The sequence below is a fragment of the Equus quagga genome, unplaced genomic scaffold (genome assembly GCF_021613505.1).
Source record: "Equus quagga isolate Etosha38 unplaced genomic scaffold, UCLA_HA_Equagga_1.0 73442_RagTag, whole genome shotgun sequence".
Taxonomy (NCBI): domain Eukaryota; kingdom Metazoa; phylum Chordata; class Mammalia; order Perissodactyla; family Equidae; genus Equus; species Equus quagga.
Genome location: NW_025802777.1, coordinates 5,273,768 through 5,291,663, shown reverse-complemented (window position 1 = coordinate 5,291,663; position 17,896 = coordinate 5,273,768). Strand labels below are relative to the sequence as shown.

Genomic DNA, 17,896 nt, shown 5'->3' with positions numbered 1-17,896 from the left:
AGGTTGGGTCTCTTCTACTATCTTACTCCCTTCGTTGATCTCCAAGTGTGATCAGGAGTATATGGAGAGGTTCAGCCCAGGACTTCCTGAGCTGGCTGGGAGGGAACATCTCTCCACAACCATCTTCTCAAGTTCCTTTTCATTTTCCCCACCTCAGCCTCATCACTTCCCCAAAATGATAAAATAGAAGCAAAATTTAGGATTAAAAGCTCTCTGTGAAGCACCCAGGCCGTCTACTATAATACATTGTCATGAACATATTTATAATCTTATTTGTAACTACAGAGTTTTCGCCTGGCATTTCTTCTGGAGATGCTGACCTCATAAATGCTCACAAAGCATTACTGTAGACTAGAGCTAAGTAGGCCTTCTGAGAATGGAGGGATCGTGTGAAGATGAACGAACCCGCTCCTTTAATCTGACCGTCTCGACAACTCAGACTGTGAACCAGTCCTTCCGTTCAGTCTTTCCCACCTCATAGTAATCAAATTGTCCCTTCCTCAACCTCAAGAAAGTCAAACACAGCAGCTGCCCATGGTAAAAAGGCCACAGTTGACTTGCGTGAGAAATGCCTTTTCCCATCCATGACAACGGCCCCGCAGTGGGTGAAGCTCTGGCAAGCATGAGACCTACCACAATGACACCACAACAGTTATTTCTGCTGACACTGCCATCACTCTGTCTTCCCAGAACACTTCCTCTGTTATCAAGGAGAGCGAGGCCAGGAAAAAGTAAGCGAATCAAGTGTTTACTTGGCTGTTGAGTGTTGATAAAAGGTTGGCCTTTGTGTGGTTCTGGACCAGGCGTGCATTCCACAACCCAGCCAGCCCGACTACAGAGAGAGCCAAGAAGCAGGTGATAGTTCTTAAACAATACCCAGTTCCGGGTTTTCAGTCCCGTGTTTGCTCTCTTATCCCAGATGCTTGACTCACGAGGGACCATGTTTATGTTGAGTCCGTCTCAGGGTCACTTTGGTTGAGTGGTATCCACTGGTGCGGGTCCCACAGCAAGAGACTAGGTCCAGATGCCAAGAGTGATTAGGAGCCCACTAACCGGAAAGGAAGGGAAGGGACAAAAAGAGCAGCCTCAAGTCACAGGATTTGCCTGGTTGTGGAGCTGATGTGAGCCTGTGTTGACTTGCGGAAAATTAAAATCAATCTCTAGTCCAGTCGAAGTCATCTTCAGACTGTCTGAAAACCACAGACTGTGGCACGGATTTATGGACATCCTCCCAGTTAGGGAGTGCAGGGCGGCAGAGAGTGAGTGGGAAAAAATAAGAGCCAGCTTAAACCTACGCTTGATTGGAACTAGAGCCCATCTTTCCAGAGAGGCCAAAAAAAAAAAAAAAACAGAATAGTAATTACTATTATTATTATAATTATTGTTATTATTATAATGATAGTACATTAAATAAACATCCACTGAGCTGCATGCTCACTTCTGCTGGTGTCTACACTTCCTGTCTCCCTTAAGGTTCTCTGGATGTGGCAATGTGGCAAAAACTGGATTCATGCCCTTCTGACACCAAAAAGAAAGCAAATTATCTCAAGTTTTACAGCCTGAATAATCTAATTGGACAATAAAAGGAATCTAGATACTTGCACAACTTAAGCCATCACACAAAAGGATATTCTCCCTTTGACTTCTAAAACTAGGAGAGCGAAAAGATCTCAGTGTTGAGAGACCCGGGGTTTCCTCCTGGCTCTCCCATGAGCTGGCACCACGGCCTTGAGCATGGTACCCACCTCTCCACGTCCTCTTGAGTTCAGGAAGGGGTTGCTATCTGCTGATATGATATGAGAAATCAAGCACATGTGGAGGCTGTCTGAAAAAGGCAACGTCCCGAACAGAAGCAAGGTCCACGGGCCATGGGTGCTACTGTCACTGGGCCTTTGCAAGGATACTCATTATGTCATCGTTTGGTTTTATAGAAATGATCCTTATAGGAATAGCAACAATGGGTCAAAAATTACAAAGTGTAGTGAAAAAGGAAGGGTAAGTTCCTTTTGCCTTACTCTTGATTTGTTTTTAACTACTTAGGCCACACAATCACCCTAGCGTCAGGTATGGCAGACCAAGAATCCCACACACTCAGATGAATAGCCACGCCTGTACCTCATCAGGCCACAGATCACGAGAGACTCACTCAGGAAACTTCTTTCCAGACAGATCAGTGACTGAATAAAGAGAAAGGGTGGAACCATAAATTAGGCAGAGAAAGCAGGAAGCCAGGATGAGCTCAGTAGACACGAAGATGCTCTGTCCAGATTACCCTTCGATGAAGGACGTTCTGCTCCAGCTGCAGGGAGGGCTAGCAGCCCCTTCTTGGAAGGCCTCAGCTACAGAGACGCCTGACCAGGGTGGCCCACAAACAATGACAGATGGAGGAAGGCTATAAAGGCCCAGCGTTTGGCCATTTCAGCTCCCAAGCTCCCCACGGTGTCAGCTGAGTCTGTCACCCCTGCACCACAGTTCAGCCTCTTCCTCTTCCCACTCATGTCTTCCTTCTTCTCCCTTCCACTGGGGTCCGTCTCATGGGCACTCTTAACACACACCTTAGACCCTAAACTCCATCTCAGAGTCTGCCCTCAGAAAACCCAACTTGTGATAACTAGGAAATAGAACAGAAGGAATTCTCCAAGACAAAGAGGAGAATGAGAAGGACAAGAGACACACGTGCCTTCTTTTGTCCTGTCATCACCTTTCTCTGTCTGGGTTTCTGCTGCCGCCAGACACCGGGGCACAGTGGAAAGGACACAGAAGTCAAGTTCCTACCGCCTTGTTCTCATCCTCCTCTGTTACTCACTGCTCTGTGATCTTGGATAATTCAACCTGTCAGGGCCTCCCTTTACCCATTGGCAAAAGCAGAGGATAACGATCTTATCTGAGGGCTGAGTCATTGTGAGGGTCCATTAAGATAATGGACTTGAATGTGCACAGGAAGCCATAAAACTCTGTCTCCCTCGTGACCACTTCTCTCCTCTCCAAACAAGGCTTGGAAAGCCAGTAGGTGCTTGAAAACAACAGCCTGGAAGGAAGAGTTTCAACTCCATCCTTCGATCCCCGGGCCACCAGGGCAGCTGCAGAGAAGAGTTAGGGGCTAAAAGGGATGGGAGAGGAGAGTGTGTTGTCACATACAGTAGATAATACTGAGTACATGCTACGTGCCAGGCATCGTGGTTCCTCGTGGTACTCACACGGGGGTCATGGACTTTAACTCAAAAAAACCCCAAACAAATAAAACCTCCCACCAGGATATGAGCCAAGTAAGAGGAGTCACAGATGGCCTCCTGAGGAAGCGATGCTGGAACAAAAATAAATAATGAGTAGGAGTTATGTTCACAAAGAAGGGGAAAGGTGATTCCTAAATCTGAGAGAATGCAAGTGCAAAGAAGTCCCTGTGGGGAAGGCAGCAGGGAGCACGAGGCCTGGAAGCATGAGGCAAAGCCCGGAGAAGCTGGGGAGTGAGTGCTGGGATGGGGCTGTAGGGGTGGGTGGGGACCACATGGAATAGTTCCTGGTGGGTGAGTTAAACACTGTTCTCTTCATCCTGAGTGCAGTGGGGGTCCGTAGAAGGCCCTTAAGGAGAGCTTTCAGATGACTGTTGTGGCTGCAGAGGGAAGGACAGGAAGGAGGGAGACCATAATGGGCAATGTTGATGACAGCCAGCACTGATTGATGTCCTATGTGCCCGGCACACTTATAAGTGTTTACATGAAGTACAGGTATGCAACGAAACACGTACCATTATGATCCTCATTTTAACCACAAAGAAACTAAAACAAAGAGAGAATAAGTAACCAGAACTCCAACCAGGCCATCTGGCTGCAAAGCCACACATTTAACAACTACCCAAAACTGTGTTATGGGTAGACCAGATGGGCAGCTATTTCGGTAATCTAAGTTGGGTGGCAGCAATGGAGCTCAGGAGAAGTGGATGTATTTTGAAGATACGTAGGAGACTAAAAGACAAGATAGAATTCAGTTATAGATTGGTCACAGGGACGTGGGGGAGATGGTCTCAGGGACAGGTTGGTGCGGAAGTGACAGAAGGGGTGCCACTCACTGAGATGTGGGACACTGGAGGATAACCACGGTTGCTGTGTTCTGGAGCTAAGGCAGGAGGCAGGGGACAATGTGAGTCCACTTGGACCTACAGAGTACTGAGGTGCTGTAGTGACATATTCGGTCGTATCAAATTCTTATAAAGGGACATAGTTCTATCCTCCTGCAAGATTGCAGCTCCTTCTGCTTGGTTATGATCCATCTGGCATATTTATTTATTTAACATAATATGTTTAGGGGTGGAGGCCATTACCTCGCTTAAAGTCTCTTTCTGGAGGCAAGTGCATCTCCCATGCCTCATCAGCTGGATGTCAGCACCAGATCATCCCATCAAGCATGGAAGCATCTACATAACGAGGGCACAGGTGAGTATGCGGGAGGCTGAAGAACATAGATTTTGAGCCAGATTCTGTATTAGTCTGCTCATACTGCCATAACAAAATTCCAAAGGTTGGATGGCTTAAACAACAGAAACTTATTTTCTCATGGTTCTAGAGGCCAGAAGTCCAAAGTCAAGGTGTCTCCACAGTTGGTTTCTGGTTAGGACTCTCTTTCTCGCTTGTAGACAGCTGCCTTCTCAATGTGTCCTGACATGGACGCTTTTCTATGTGTACCATAGAAGGAGAAAGATCCCTGGTGTCTCTTCCTCTTCTTAGAAGGACACTAATGCTATTGGGTTAGGGCCCCACCCCCACGGCCTCATTTAACCTTAATTACCTCCTTCAAGACTCTCTCTTCACATACAGTCACACTGAGAGTTAGACTTCAACATACAAATTTGGGGGGGGGGGGACAGAATTGGGTGCATAACAGATTCCAAGCCCTACCATTTGTGAGTTGCAAGATTACATTCTTGCACAATTTGTTCATCTTTCTAAATCTCAGTTTTTCTATCTGTAAAATATGGTTACTGAGAGGATTGAATGAGATAATATACATAAGAGATAGATGGTTCTAGAACCTGACATGCAGCAGTCAAGCAATGGTAGCAATGATTATCTCGAGTGGCCATCATAGTAGATGATCACTCTTGGGTTGTTATTCGTTTCAGACCCTGGATCCATGGAACCATAGGAATCCCCTCCCAACACCTCCTGTCCTTACTTGTTTAATCCTGTGGCCTGTCTTCAAGAGTAGCAGCCATGAGCCGTGGGGACGGTTCTGAGATATCTTCCCAGACAGGATTGCTCATCATCTCAAAGATGTTTTGTCCCTGTTCAGCCACAACAATGTTTGCCATTTGCTTCCTTTAAAGGAAGCCCCACCTATGAAGTCTGCTTAGTGACAGCAAGAGGCGAGGGGGGAGGGAAAGGAGCTTATTTGAAGAGAATCCCAGAAACTGAAAGGTAACTTTTTCCCCGTGAACAATGGATGGAGAAATTCCCTTTGCAATGAATCCTCTTTCCTCACAGTCGGTCCTCCGGGGAACATGTCAGCACCTTCTGGGACCCCGGAGGAGTCTTTTCTTGAGAAAGAAGCAGCGGTGGTGCTTTGCCTCCATTTAGGAGTTTTCTTTGCTGAGCCTCCCAAAATTTAACCAGTCTTAGAAAGCGGTGGATCCCATGTGTGGCCTCTCACAAGGTGACAGAACAGGGGACTGAGTCGCATTTTATTGCTGCCTAGGGTACTAGAGACCTCTCACCTTGAGAGTAGGACAGGAAATGGGGCAACTGAGACCCTGATTTCATAGTCTGATGGCTTGAAGGAAAGAGAGATTTCTAGATAATGCCAGATCCTAGGAGGGAAAGTGTCTCTGCTTATGAAACCTTGGGGGGCACAACCATGCTTGATTTGGAGATGGCATTTTGGGGCAGAGGGAGACTTCTACAGACAAATCTCTGTCTTCTCTGCAGTCCAGGGCACCAGCAACCCTCAAGGGAGTGTGCTGTGTCTTTGCTAAGATGCCTCAAGATTCTGCCACTGTCTGCATTAGAAACAAGCAGCTAAGTTTCCCAGGTTTGTCACCAACTGCACCCAAGAGGGAGAAAGAATTCATGAGCACAGTTTTTTAAAAACAATAGTGTTCTTACGAGAAAAGAGAAAGAAAACTAAACTTACACTTTTGTGTGTACCAGGAGAAAGAAGAAAAAGAAAAACAACCATGCACCTGACCCGTAGCTACCCTTTTTCAGGATGAGAGGCTCACATCCGGAATATCACAGTTGGGGCTTCATAAGGCACCCCTGCACCCCTGTTTCCTGGAATCTACTGAGAGAAAATGGCAGACCAGCCAAGATATTTGACTGAGGTTTGTTAAGAAAACATATTCTCGGTTTGGGCTGTTTTCTAAGAGGAGGGTCGGAGAGTTGTGGTTTAAGTAAGAAAATTGTTTTTGGACAGTGATGGAAATAATGACTCTCTTCACTGCCCCGCGTGTCTCTGGCTATAGTTACAGGAGGCAAAGCGGAACAGTGTCTGCGAATTACCTGGGGACCGCGGGCAGGGTGGACAACCGATGGAGAAGGCTGGAGCCAAGAAAACACCATTATGCGTCGGTGATCAGGGTAATTCCGTAGCTGGAGCAAGCATTTATGACTTGGGGAAGGTGGGAAGGCTCTGATTTCTGGAGCCTGGCTAGACTTTGAGAGGAAATAAGAGAATCTACTTCCTCTGATTTGCTGCCCACACTCCCCAGAGGAGAACGTAGCTCAGGTCTCTGATGTTTGCCCACAGTGAACCTTGAAGGATTTATTTCATGCTCTTTTAATAAGGTCAGTCTATTACCTGTCAACTAAAGTCTAAATTGTTTGACTTGACCTTGAAGATGGTTTTGGGCAGCTACAGTTCATAGCGTAAAAGCATGAACAGTTTCCATAGCTCTGAATCAACCCAATAAGTAATGGTAACAATTCTGAAATGCACATCATTTTAGTTGTTGACCATCAGAATTTCTTTTTTCTCCCTGGTGTCTCTTTGCGGTTACGCTTTGTGGTGTCATGTGTCTGCTACCCTCTATTTATTTGGAGAAAGATAACTTAGGGCATGTTATGTTTGCTTGTATATTTTGGGGTAAAGACTCAAGAATTCTACCTAACTACTTTCATTAATCAGTGGGAGATGCTAAATTCCTGGCGATCATGAAGCTCAAATGGTCAGGATGAGTCATTCACACATAGTCACCTGCTCGATAATTCATTCATCCTCTCAGCCTGTTAACAGGTATCCTGTACATGTAGGATGCCTGGCGCTGGGCTGGGTTCCGGGCATGGAGAGATGAGCGAGGCTCCACCCCTGAATACAAAGAGCTTTCCAGCTACACAGTCATTCCCTGAACACCATGGGAAGTCAGAGGAGGGAGCGGTTACTTCTCAGTGAAGTCCCCAGAGAGGCAGAATATTGATGTTGGGCCTGGAAGGATGGGAAAGACTTTGGCAGGAAGAAATAAAGGATTAAGGAGTTCTGGGTAGACGATTTTCCAAGTATGAGCAATCTGAGGGCGCCAGAATGGAGGAAAATGGAGTGGCTACCACGGTGGCTGCCTGGAAGACGCAGAATGGAGTTCCGTGTGGGGAATGCCTTGATGGCAAAACACAGAGGATGTTCAGAAGAGAGGAGTTTGGGCGGGTTTTGGTAGCAGCTGGGAACCACAGAAAATGTGTGAGTGGGGGCAGGAAAAAATAAAGGATCTGGGGAGAAAGTTCAGTCTGCTGTCAGCATGAAGAACGGATTACAGAGGTGGATTAGAAACGGGGCTAGGAGACAGGAGACGCGGGCTGGAGTAGTGAGTGCAACAGCGGGGCATGGGCGGGGGAAAGAGGAGGTGGCTAGGAGGAAGGTACTCCAGACTAGGAATCCAAATGTGTGGGCTTAGTCTCGGCCCTACACTTGGCAGCTGTGCGACCAAGATTTAATTTCCTGGCCTCCAGTTCCTCCAGAGTGAGGAGACGAGTCTGAGGGAACCCGAACACCCTCACAGCAGCACCTTCTGTGAGTCCCCTGAGATGCTGTTGGGAAGAGAGTTTGACTAGCTCAGAGAAGAGAAACTTCTAGAATGGGAGATGACCTTGGTGATGGTGGTTCTGCAACTTCGGTGTAGGTCAAATCACTTGAGCAGTTTGTCAAGAGGGGGGTCAGCCCAGGACCCAGCTGGGGAAATGCAGATGCAGCCTGGGGTTTCTTTTGTCATTGCACAACACTTTGTGAAACCCTAATCTCACATCTGGAGTGTTGTCCAGCCCTCTCAGATGGGCTGAATCTGAAGCTAGTGGGGCTGAGTCGGTGTCCAGGCTGAAAGGGACACTGCCTCTCCCCCACCGTCTAGTGAGGGGGTTCCCAACAAGATGGCGGCCACTTCCCTGTCTCTCCCTTCCCACTTGTCTTGAACCATCTTCCCAGAACTAGACAACAGCCTGTTGAGCTCAAAGGAGACCCAAGCTGCCAAGCTGCCAATTTCAGAGCAGCTGGTTTGAGGTGCCACAGGGCCGGCTGTCCTGGTGCCACCAGCTGATCGTGCTGGCCAGTCCTCCTCACAGTTAGTCAGCAGGTGGGCTCAGTCAGCGCAGGTCACTTGATCCTGTGACACTCCCAGGTGCCTTGCCATCACCCAGCAGCAGCATCTGGGAGCTTGCTGAAAATGCAGAATCTCGGGCTCACCCCAGACCCACGACTCAGAGTCTGTACGTTAACAAGATCCTGAAGTGGTTTATTTGTGTGCACACTAAAATCCGAGAAGCTCTGGTCTCTGCCTCCTCGCTGGCTGTAAACAGTCCTCCCCCACCCCACCCCCAGGGTAAAGAAAGAAGGGGGGGGCAAGAGGAGGGGAGGAGGGTGGACGAGAGGAGGGAATCTAGACTAGAATGGGAGGGAAGGTAATGGGGGAGGGGGGAAGAAAGAAGGAAGAACGGAGGATGGTTGGTTGGGAGGAAAGGACGCATGGAGGGAGGGGGGAAGGGAGGGGGAGAGAGAGAATTGCTAGACCTAGCCTCTTAATTTCAGTCGGCCACGGGACACACCTTTTCTTCTTCTCTCCCTTTGTCCACATATAAGCTTCGATCATGTAAAGCAGGACCAGAGGGTGGGGGATTTCAGAACCTTGAAACACAAGACGTGTTCCGTTTGTCTTCTGCTTCCTAAAAAGGAAAGCCTTCTCCTCCGTTCCTGTAAGCTACGTGGATTACCGGTGAGGCCTCACCCAGCAATCCGGAGCAGGAAGTACACAAAACCCCAGAGGTCGCCTGCACACAACTAACTGAAACCCTCAATTCAGCGGATTGGCTTCCACCTTCAAGAGAAAAGCAAATACTAAGAAAATCAGTTCCCCCCTGGCACTGACCCTCTTTTCTTTCTGTAATAGTCAGAGCACCCTGGCGGCACAGCGCACAGGCACGGACACCTGCTGCAGCCTTGGGGCAGGGCGGCACAGCGGACAGGCGGTTGGCACAGCATCAGGGTCTCCATGCCAGCACCACCACGCACAGGCTGTCAGCTTGGCGAGCTACCCCCACTCTCAGAGTCTTGATTTCTTGGCTACGCATTGGGGATTAGAAAAAATAATAACCTGATATCCAGCAGAGGCTTGTTGAGAGGATTAGAGGTCTGTGCAACTGCTCACCTGGGAGCCACTCAACAGGAGTGAGTTCCCTTTCTTAATACCTGCAGATAGTGGTCCTTTTTCCCGGCAGAAGGGCCCCTGGGCTGGCCCTAAGGAAGCTTTGATGATGGCCAGCCGACTGGTCCGGGTAACATCAGCCTAGGGGGTTGTGTTTTCCCCAAGGTGGGGAATTCCAGTTAAGGTTTTCTGTGTTTTGAAGCAACAATGGAAACAAAATAGAAGCCTAAAGACTTCCAGGGGAGCCTCAGAATAAGCAGCGACAGCTGTTCTCTTTCAGGAGATGCCAGCGCCCTCTCTTGGGGGAGCTGCGTTGACTCGGTCCCTCGTGGGATTCGCGGGTCCTCTCAGCATCCTTTCAAATTAGAACCCCAGCGCTACTTCTCCCAGAAACGTTCTTCCTCATTTCTTCATCAGAGTCTTGCATATCTTTGTTCTCCTCTCTTCCATCCAAATCATTCTTTCTCTCTGGTTTCCTTGGGTCTTCGACTAGTATCTCCAAGCTGCAGTCCTAGTTTCTAAATTTATAACTCAGTCCAAACCTTCAAAGAACTGATTCTCTAAGAGGATTATGTTTATCCCTCTGTCACTAAGGGCCTTCCTTCTTACCTCTTAGCAGAGGCAGCGTAGCACAGCGGTTAAGATCCTGGACTCCACTGCCAGGCCGGCTGGGGTAGGGGTCCCACCTCCACTCAGCCCTCCAGTTGTGTGACCTCGCACAAGTTACTGAACCTCTCTGTACCTCAGTTTCCTCATTCGGGAAACGAGGCTGATTGCAGAAACCACCTGGAGCGATTGTTGTAGCATTGAGTGAGTTAACACCTAACGCGCTGAGAACAGGCCGTGATGTGTTAAGAGCTGTTCGCCACCATGGGTTTTCCAAGGCTACTCTCTCTCACAGCACTCATCACACTTGACTTGTGGGGTCACCCACCGGGTGACCCAAACACCAGGGCAGTGTTTCTGCAGTGTGTGCAGTAAAAGCAGAGTAATCTGGGCCACACTCAGGAACGTATGTTGTTAACACGGAGACACGGCGATTTGGAGGCAGGGGGTCCACGGCCTCATTTTTAGAAGTGCTGCTGCACTCAGCTGTGAGCCGCCAGGGTGGTGACTGCCCCATCGTCCGGGACACACCCCCCACCTGCAGGGAGTGAGCTCCTGGCACCCCCCCAGAAGTGCTCGACTCATGTGGGTTTCCTTCTTCATCTCCTTTAATAAATGATTTGTGAATGAACAAATGACAGACTGACTGGACAGTATGTTAAAATACCAGGACATTTCAGGGCAACTGACAATCTGAGTCTTCTCCTCTGCCTACTCCATTAAGAAAACACACGCATATCTTTTCCTTATTAGATCCGAGCCGTTTTTATGAACTCTTTCTGAAAAGGAGAGAAATTATAAATGGGTCTTTCACAACACAAATATCTGGAAACAGGTTATTGGTGAGAGAGAGCGGGATTCTGGCTTTGAACGTAATGATGTTTTACTACAAAGGAATGATGTCTCCATGTCACATCAGCCACCAAAGGAGAGAGAGCAAACCAACCTTCCCAGGGTGTAATGGTGCTGAGATTCTGAACACACCACGTTTCGTGAAGAACTCACAGTTACAACAGGGGTCACATCTCTCTGCTCCTCATGGGGATCCACGAAGGAAAATTCTTCTCTGTTTTCATGTGGAAACATAACTGCAGCCCTCAGCCCATACCCCTGCCCACTCTGGTTCTTCCTCGAGCATCTGACAGCTGTATCCTGTGATGCAGTAGGATACACAGCTCACGTGCATGGAGGGATTCTAACGCACAGGGAAGGGACCGGGCCTGGGTCCTGGGAGTCACAGCCAGGGCAGAATCTGCAGGAGGCTCCGGGTTTCAATGACTCTCATGCTCCCAAAGCCCCAGGGCCATCATAGATCTGCTGACCCAGAGCTTCTAATGTTGGCTCTTCCCTGGGGGACCACCTCCAAACTTGTCCCCATCAATGTGAACCGAAAGGACGATTTCGGGGAAGCAGAGCTCTGAGCCTGTAGCCCACGAAACTTAGACACACACACACACACACAGAGACATTTAACAAGGGAAGTGCACGCCCACAGATTTAATCCCCAGATCTCTCTCCAAGGCCTGCCCTGGTTCATGCGGGAGCCCGCCGCAGCACGCTGAAGATGACCTAACAACTGGCCTCAGACATTCCAGAGAGATGCGCGATGCCTTGACAAGGAAATCATGCACGTTTAGAAGGCAAGCGAACAGGCAGGAATCCGGTCTGGGCTCCAAGCTGAAGCGGCAGCGCATGCAGCCTTAGCGCCACCTAGTGGAGCCACGGGGATCCGTCCCAGCGCTTTAGAGTCAACCCACCAGGGGATCCCATGGTCGGTCTCCTCCGCCCAGAATTCCTCTGGGCCGGCGCCTCTGTGGGTTTGGTGACCACATGGTGTGTTCTAGAAATACTTCTAACATTGAGGGGCCTTCTCCAGTAAAGAGGGGGAGCAACTCTAAACTTTTCTCCATCTTTGTGAACTGAAAAGATGTTCCAAAGGAATTAGAGCTCTGAGATTGCAGCACACAAAACACACACAGGGACACACGCACACACAGATGCACACAGACATACACACACACAGATGCACATATACAGAAACCACACATATGAGGACGCCCACATACACTCAGACACACAGAGACATACACATACTCACAAACAGACACATACCTACAGGGACACATGCAGACACCCATGTCCACGCAAAGACATTCAACAAGAGAAGAGAGTACCCACTGGTCCAAACCCATGATCTCTCTCCAGGCCCTGCCCAGGCTCACGGGGGAGCCCGCCCACACCACGCTGGCTTCCCCGAGTCCCACCACCTTCCAGAGAGGGGAAGAAACGTGGAAACTGATGGGCCCTGGTGGCCAACACACCTCATCAAGGTGCTAGCCCTGGTTTAAAAAAGTCCTCTTTTCTGCCAGCCGCAGATAAGGAGGCAGGTGGGCAGTCCCAGGAGAGGGGACAATGGAGCCACATGGGCATCTCCCGGGGTGAGCAGAGATGGCTGATGGCTTACACTCACGTTCTCTGACTGGCCTGCCCTTGTTGGGGTGATGACGAAGGTCCCGGGGTCGGGTCCCACACGCTACCCCCTGTCCTCCTATCGGGGCGGCTGGCCCACCAGGCTGTGAAGACCTTGCTGGTGAGGCGGGTGAACACGGGCTGCTAACTCGACCTGAGGCTCACTGCTTCTTTCCCAGAGAGAAAAAGAAGCGAGTGCTGGCAGTCCGCACCTCCTGACAGTCATGGTTTACCCGGCGGAGAGCCGACGCGGAGTCAGAGAGAGGATTCAGAAAAGATGAGGGGGAACAAACGACAAAAGAAGTGCCCAATGTCTGCAAGTCCCGAGAGTTACAAGGAAGGAAGTGGGCTCTGCTCTGGCAGGAAAGCTCAGCTCTTCTGAGCTGTGTGACCTTGGGCAGGCCACTTACCCTCTCTGAGTCCCGGCTTCCTTATCCACCAAATGAAGATGCTAATAACATAGGCCTCCCAGTGGGAGCCGATGAGTAAATAATATGTGTTTACCTGAATGAAAGCGGGCTTCCCCTTCCAGGCCCATCCTACATGGGAAGGCATCCGAAAGACCTGGAGTTGAATCCACACCCTTGAAGAGTAGAGTGGGCCTTTATTAATTGTCACTCAAGTAGGTGGGGAGGCAGAACCACATAATCCACAACACAGCTAAATTTACTAGGAACAAAACCATGTCCTTACTCTGCATCTTGCTAAAGTCCCTTATAGCTGGCAGCTGTCCCAGCCTCTCTTCTCGCTCCAGTCTCGTCTCTCTCCCCCTCAAACTCCCCCAAGATATTTTCCTTTCCATGCACTCCCAGCCCCCTCACCCTCGGTCCCAGCCCTCGCCATCCACTGGGTGACCTGAAAATACTTTTAAAAAGGACCAACCCCTCGGCCCCTCCTCACCTGAGTGAAATGAGAATTTCTGGAAACTGGGTCTGGGCATTAGTAGTGTGTAGATGCTCCGAGGTGATTTTATATGCATCTAGGGTTGAAACTACTGTTCTAAATGTTTTTTAAACTACTCCTTTTGAATATGAATCCATGTGCCACCTCTGGCTTCTGCTAATTCTCCCCCATGTGTCCATGATGACTCCTGGCAGTGTTATTAGTATAATCAGTAGATAGGGAACAACCAAAAAATCCATCAACAGAGAAAAGTCAAATAAAATGTGGCATATCCAAGCGCTGGAAAACCACACAGCCACCAAAATGCACCAGGACGCTGCCTCTGAACCGACCTGGAAAGTCTCTGAAGGCATTTTTAAGGGGAAAAAGCAAGATGCACAGCAGTCTGCAGGGTACGTATTCTGCTACATTTCACACCAAGCGTGAAGGAAGCGGGGGGTTTATATTCACATTTTCTTGTATTTGCATTTTAAAAACTGTCAAAAGAGGAGCCGGCCTGGTGGCATAGTGGTTAAGTTTGCACGCTCTGCTTTGGCAGCCTGGGGTTTGCAGGTTCAGATCCCAGTTGCAGACTTGCACACCGTTCACCAAGCCATGCTGTGGTGGCATCCTACATACAAAATAGAGGAAGATGGGCACAGATGTTAGCTCAGGGATGATCCTCCTCAAGCAAAAAGAGGAAGATTGGCAACAGGTATTAGCTCAGGTTCAATCTTCCTCACACACACACACACACAAAAACCATAAAAAGATACACAAGAATGGAACAATAGTCGTTCTCTGTTGAGGGGGCCCTGAGAAGAGAGAATAAGGCTTTTCCCGGTGAGCTATTTTGTATTTTCACAATTTTGAACCATGAGAACTTGTTACTCACTCAAAAATTAAGATGAAAAGAATGAAACAGAGAATCAAGCAAAGGAGAGGTCATGTCTAAACGTGCTGACCCTGTGGGATCGGGTGTGAGTCGCACCTGGCTCTGGGCAGTGGTCAGACCTCACCGCGGCCTGAGCAGCCCGTGGGTCCAGTCAGCGTCCCCGCCGGTGGCCCTCCCAGTGCTCAACTCAGATCTGGTCCCTGTCCTGGAGCTGAGAGCCAGGGCGCTGCTCCCGTCCATCCCACAGGTCGCCCATCCCGGAGCCGGCCTGCCCTCCGTGTGCTCGGCCCCGGCCAGGCCTCACCTGGAGAAGCTCTGCTGCCTGAGCCCCGGCGCCCCTTCCAGCTTCCCTCTGCTGGCCTCCCTTTCCTCCCCGAGTGCTCCAGCGCCGGCTCCCTCTCATCACTGCCGACACACGCAGGCCCTGGACCAGGACAGGGACTCCCGAGGAGGAAAGGACGGTGGAAATGAAAGTGAAGGGGAAGCCAAGGCTCTGGAGAAACCAAAATCTCGTGGGGGTGGAGAGTGGAGCCAAAGGGGAGGAACGTGCTGCAGGGCCTATTCTGGGCCGTGTGAGGACGGCTCTAAACAGGCCAGAGTCCTCGCCCCAGACGAACTTTCTTCCTGGTGAGGGAGACTCCTTAAACACACCAACGAGTCAATGTGATGGTGGTGAGAGGTGCGATGGAGGAAATAACGAAGCAGGATGTGGGCACCGGTGCCCCGTGGGGTTGCAATTTTCAGCGGGGTGGACCCAAAGGTGGTGATATTAGAGCTGTGCCCCCAGAGAACAGAAAGTGCAAAGGCCCTGAGGCAGGAATGGGTTTTGAGGATCAACAAGGTGGTCAGTGTGCCTGGAGTGGAGTGAGCGAGCAGCAATCATAGGGGACGAGGTGGCAAAAGTGGTCAGAGTCTGGCCAAGATGTTGTGATCTCTAGGAGGATTTTGGCTTTTACACTTAGCCTGAGTGGACCAGGCACCACTGGGGGATTTGAACAGAAGAGTAATATGATCAGATGAAGGTTTTAGAAGGATTGTTCTAGCTGCTGTGTTGAGAAGGGAATTGGGGAGCAGGTGGGAGAGCAGAAACTGGAAGACAAGTTAGAGGGTAACATAGATTGTGTTACTGTCCCTTTATGGTCACAAGAGCTTGCATCCTGGGCCTTGCCTGCCTCCCTCATGCAGAGTATGCTCCTCCACCGTGTGGACTGTGCACTTGACCACGTGACTTGCTTTGGCTCGAGGGACTTGAGCAGAGGCCACAGCTGAGCAGAAGTTTAAGGAGCATCGCCTGGTTGCCTCTTGCTCTTGTCTCCTCTTCTGTAAGAACGGACATCCCAAATAGGGAGAAATAGGGGTTCTTCTTCAGCCTATGTCCTACAACTAGAACACACATAGAGCAAAGCCACAAGAACTGAACACAGCCGCTGACACGAAGCAGGATGAAAAGCAGATGGTTGTCAGAAGGCTCCGAGGTTTGGGGATGTTAGTTAATCAGCAGAGCTGCCCGACACAGGGCCGGCGGAGGTGTTAGACTGCAGAGGTGGAAGTGATGCAAAGTGAGCTGACTCTGCACATTTTCTGTAAGGTAGAGCCAACCAGATTTGAATTGACGTATGGCACGAGAGAGAGTTTGATTTTGTCCGGGACATGTTAACTTTGGACTCTCGTTAGAGATCCAAGTAGACACTGGAGCCCATGGGAGATGTCCACTATAGCTACAACTTGGGAGTCATCTCTTTGCATTTACAGCCTAAGTATATACAGATGGTACTTAAAGTCATGAGGCTTTAAGGGATCAACCGGAGAGAGGGGGTGGAAGATAAGAGTTCTGAAGACTGAAGCTGGGGCACTCTGAAATGAGTGAGGTGGAGATCTGAGACGGTCCTTGAAGGATGAGTGAGCACCAAGTAGGTGGTGCTATGGGCAGGGGTGCTTCAAGGGGAGGGAGCATGTGTGTAAAGACGAGGAGGGTGAGACAGCATGGCCCATTGAGGAGGTGGCAGCCAAAGGACTCACCAGCCTTCCTGGGCTCATCCCCAGCACTCTGGTCCTCCCTTACCTAGAAGCCTTACCTTCCCATCACTTGCATCCTTGGTCGCCATCCTCTGCTTGGAAGCATCTCTCTGGATTCACTCTTAGTGGACTAGTTCTCATGTACACCAAGATTTAACTCTCTACAACTGATGATGAGTAGCCTTTCCCTGTCCTGGCTCAACCCCTTAGTCACCTGGCCCCATTCTGACCTAAAGGTAGCTTCATCTTGCCCAACTCCAATTTGGCAATTGTGACCCAGCCTCATGCCAGCTCCTCCCTCTAGGAGACTGCTTTTGTCACAGAAATTTTATTTTATTGTGAAAGGCATGAAATTTGCCCAACATTCCTCTCCCTCTGTGTCAGCCTCCTCTGCCCTCAAGTTCATTGTTACCTCCCAATATTCTGGCCAGAACATCCACCAGCAAGTCCTGTCCTCAGGGCAACGGCCTCGCTTCCATCCAGCACTCCAGGACAGTTAGTCTGCAAACCTACGAGCTGCTCCCATCACCATGCACTCAGTATCTCCCCCCACCCAGATCCTTCCCCACCAAACCGTCTGAGCAATGCTTCTAAGATGGGAAAGCTGCCCCTCCCTTCCTCCCCTTCTGCACTTCTGCCTGGTTACTCCCCCACAGCTGCTTTCAACCTCAGGGGGACCTCAAGTCCTTCAGCACCTCCATCCCTTCCACAGTGTCTGGAACACTCAAGAAATATAAGGAAAAGTGTGTCTGGTTGTTCCTGGAGTAACTGGGTCAGAAAGGAACTCTGGATGTCCACGTATCTCCAGCGCATCCCTGGGATGAGAGATGAACCAGGAAGTGGATGGAGTGGGGGACTGAGGGAAGAGGGGAGAAAGAAGACAAGGGGATATCTTGGGAGGCTGGGAAAGAAGAAACAAAGCCACATGATTCAGTGACAGGGATGTTGGCATAATTGTCAAAGACACAGAGGTGTTGGGAAACCTACTTAAACTCTCTTTAATGCAAGTCCTTAGATATACAGAGAGAGGTCTTCCTCAGAGGAGAAGGCACAGAATTGGTCCTGCCAGTGTAAAGGGCAGGTGTTGACTTTACCCTAGTCCCTCACGCTGTCTCCCTCATGCCCTCTGAAGCCAACCACATCCGTGTGTAAAACACTCACCAAGAGATACCAAAGGTATCACAGAGCAGGCCCAAGTGGGCACAAGAGTTCAAAATCATAATGCAAACCAGCGGCACGTTGGCATCTGACCCCACTGTGACCTCCATGTCATGGACGGTACTACGGGGCCGTCCTGTGTCTCGAAAGGAAGCTGTGTTGACTTGGGTCCTGCCACAGCTGTGACCCACTCCCTCCCTGGAGTTCTCTAGCCTTTCTGAACAGAAGCAGGATCGCAGGTGCTCATTACCTCCCTG

The 17,896-nt window shown here is 49.8% G+C and overlaps 1 long non-coding RNA gene across 1 annotated transcript; it reads left to right on the top strand.

The window, feature by feature from the left end:
- Positions 1–4,318: 4,318 nt before the first annotated feature.
- Positions 4,319–6,225, top strand: LOC124234255 (uncharacterized). Its single transcript, XR_006887261.1, has 3 exons — positions 4,319–4,430; positions 5,919–6,021; positions 6,141–6,225. It is a non-coding gene; the product is annotated as an uncharacterized LOC124234255 (long non-coding RNA).
- Positions 6,226–17,896: the final 11,671 nt, after the last annotated feature.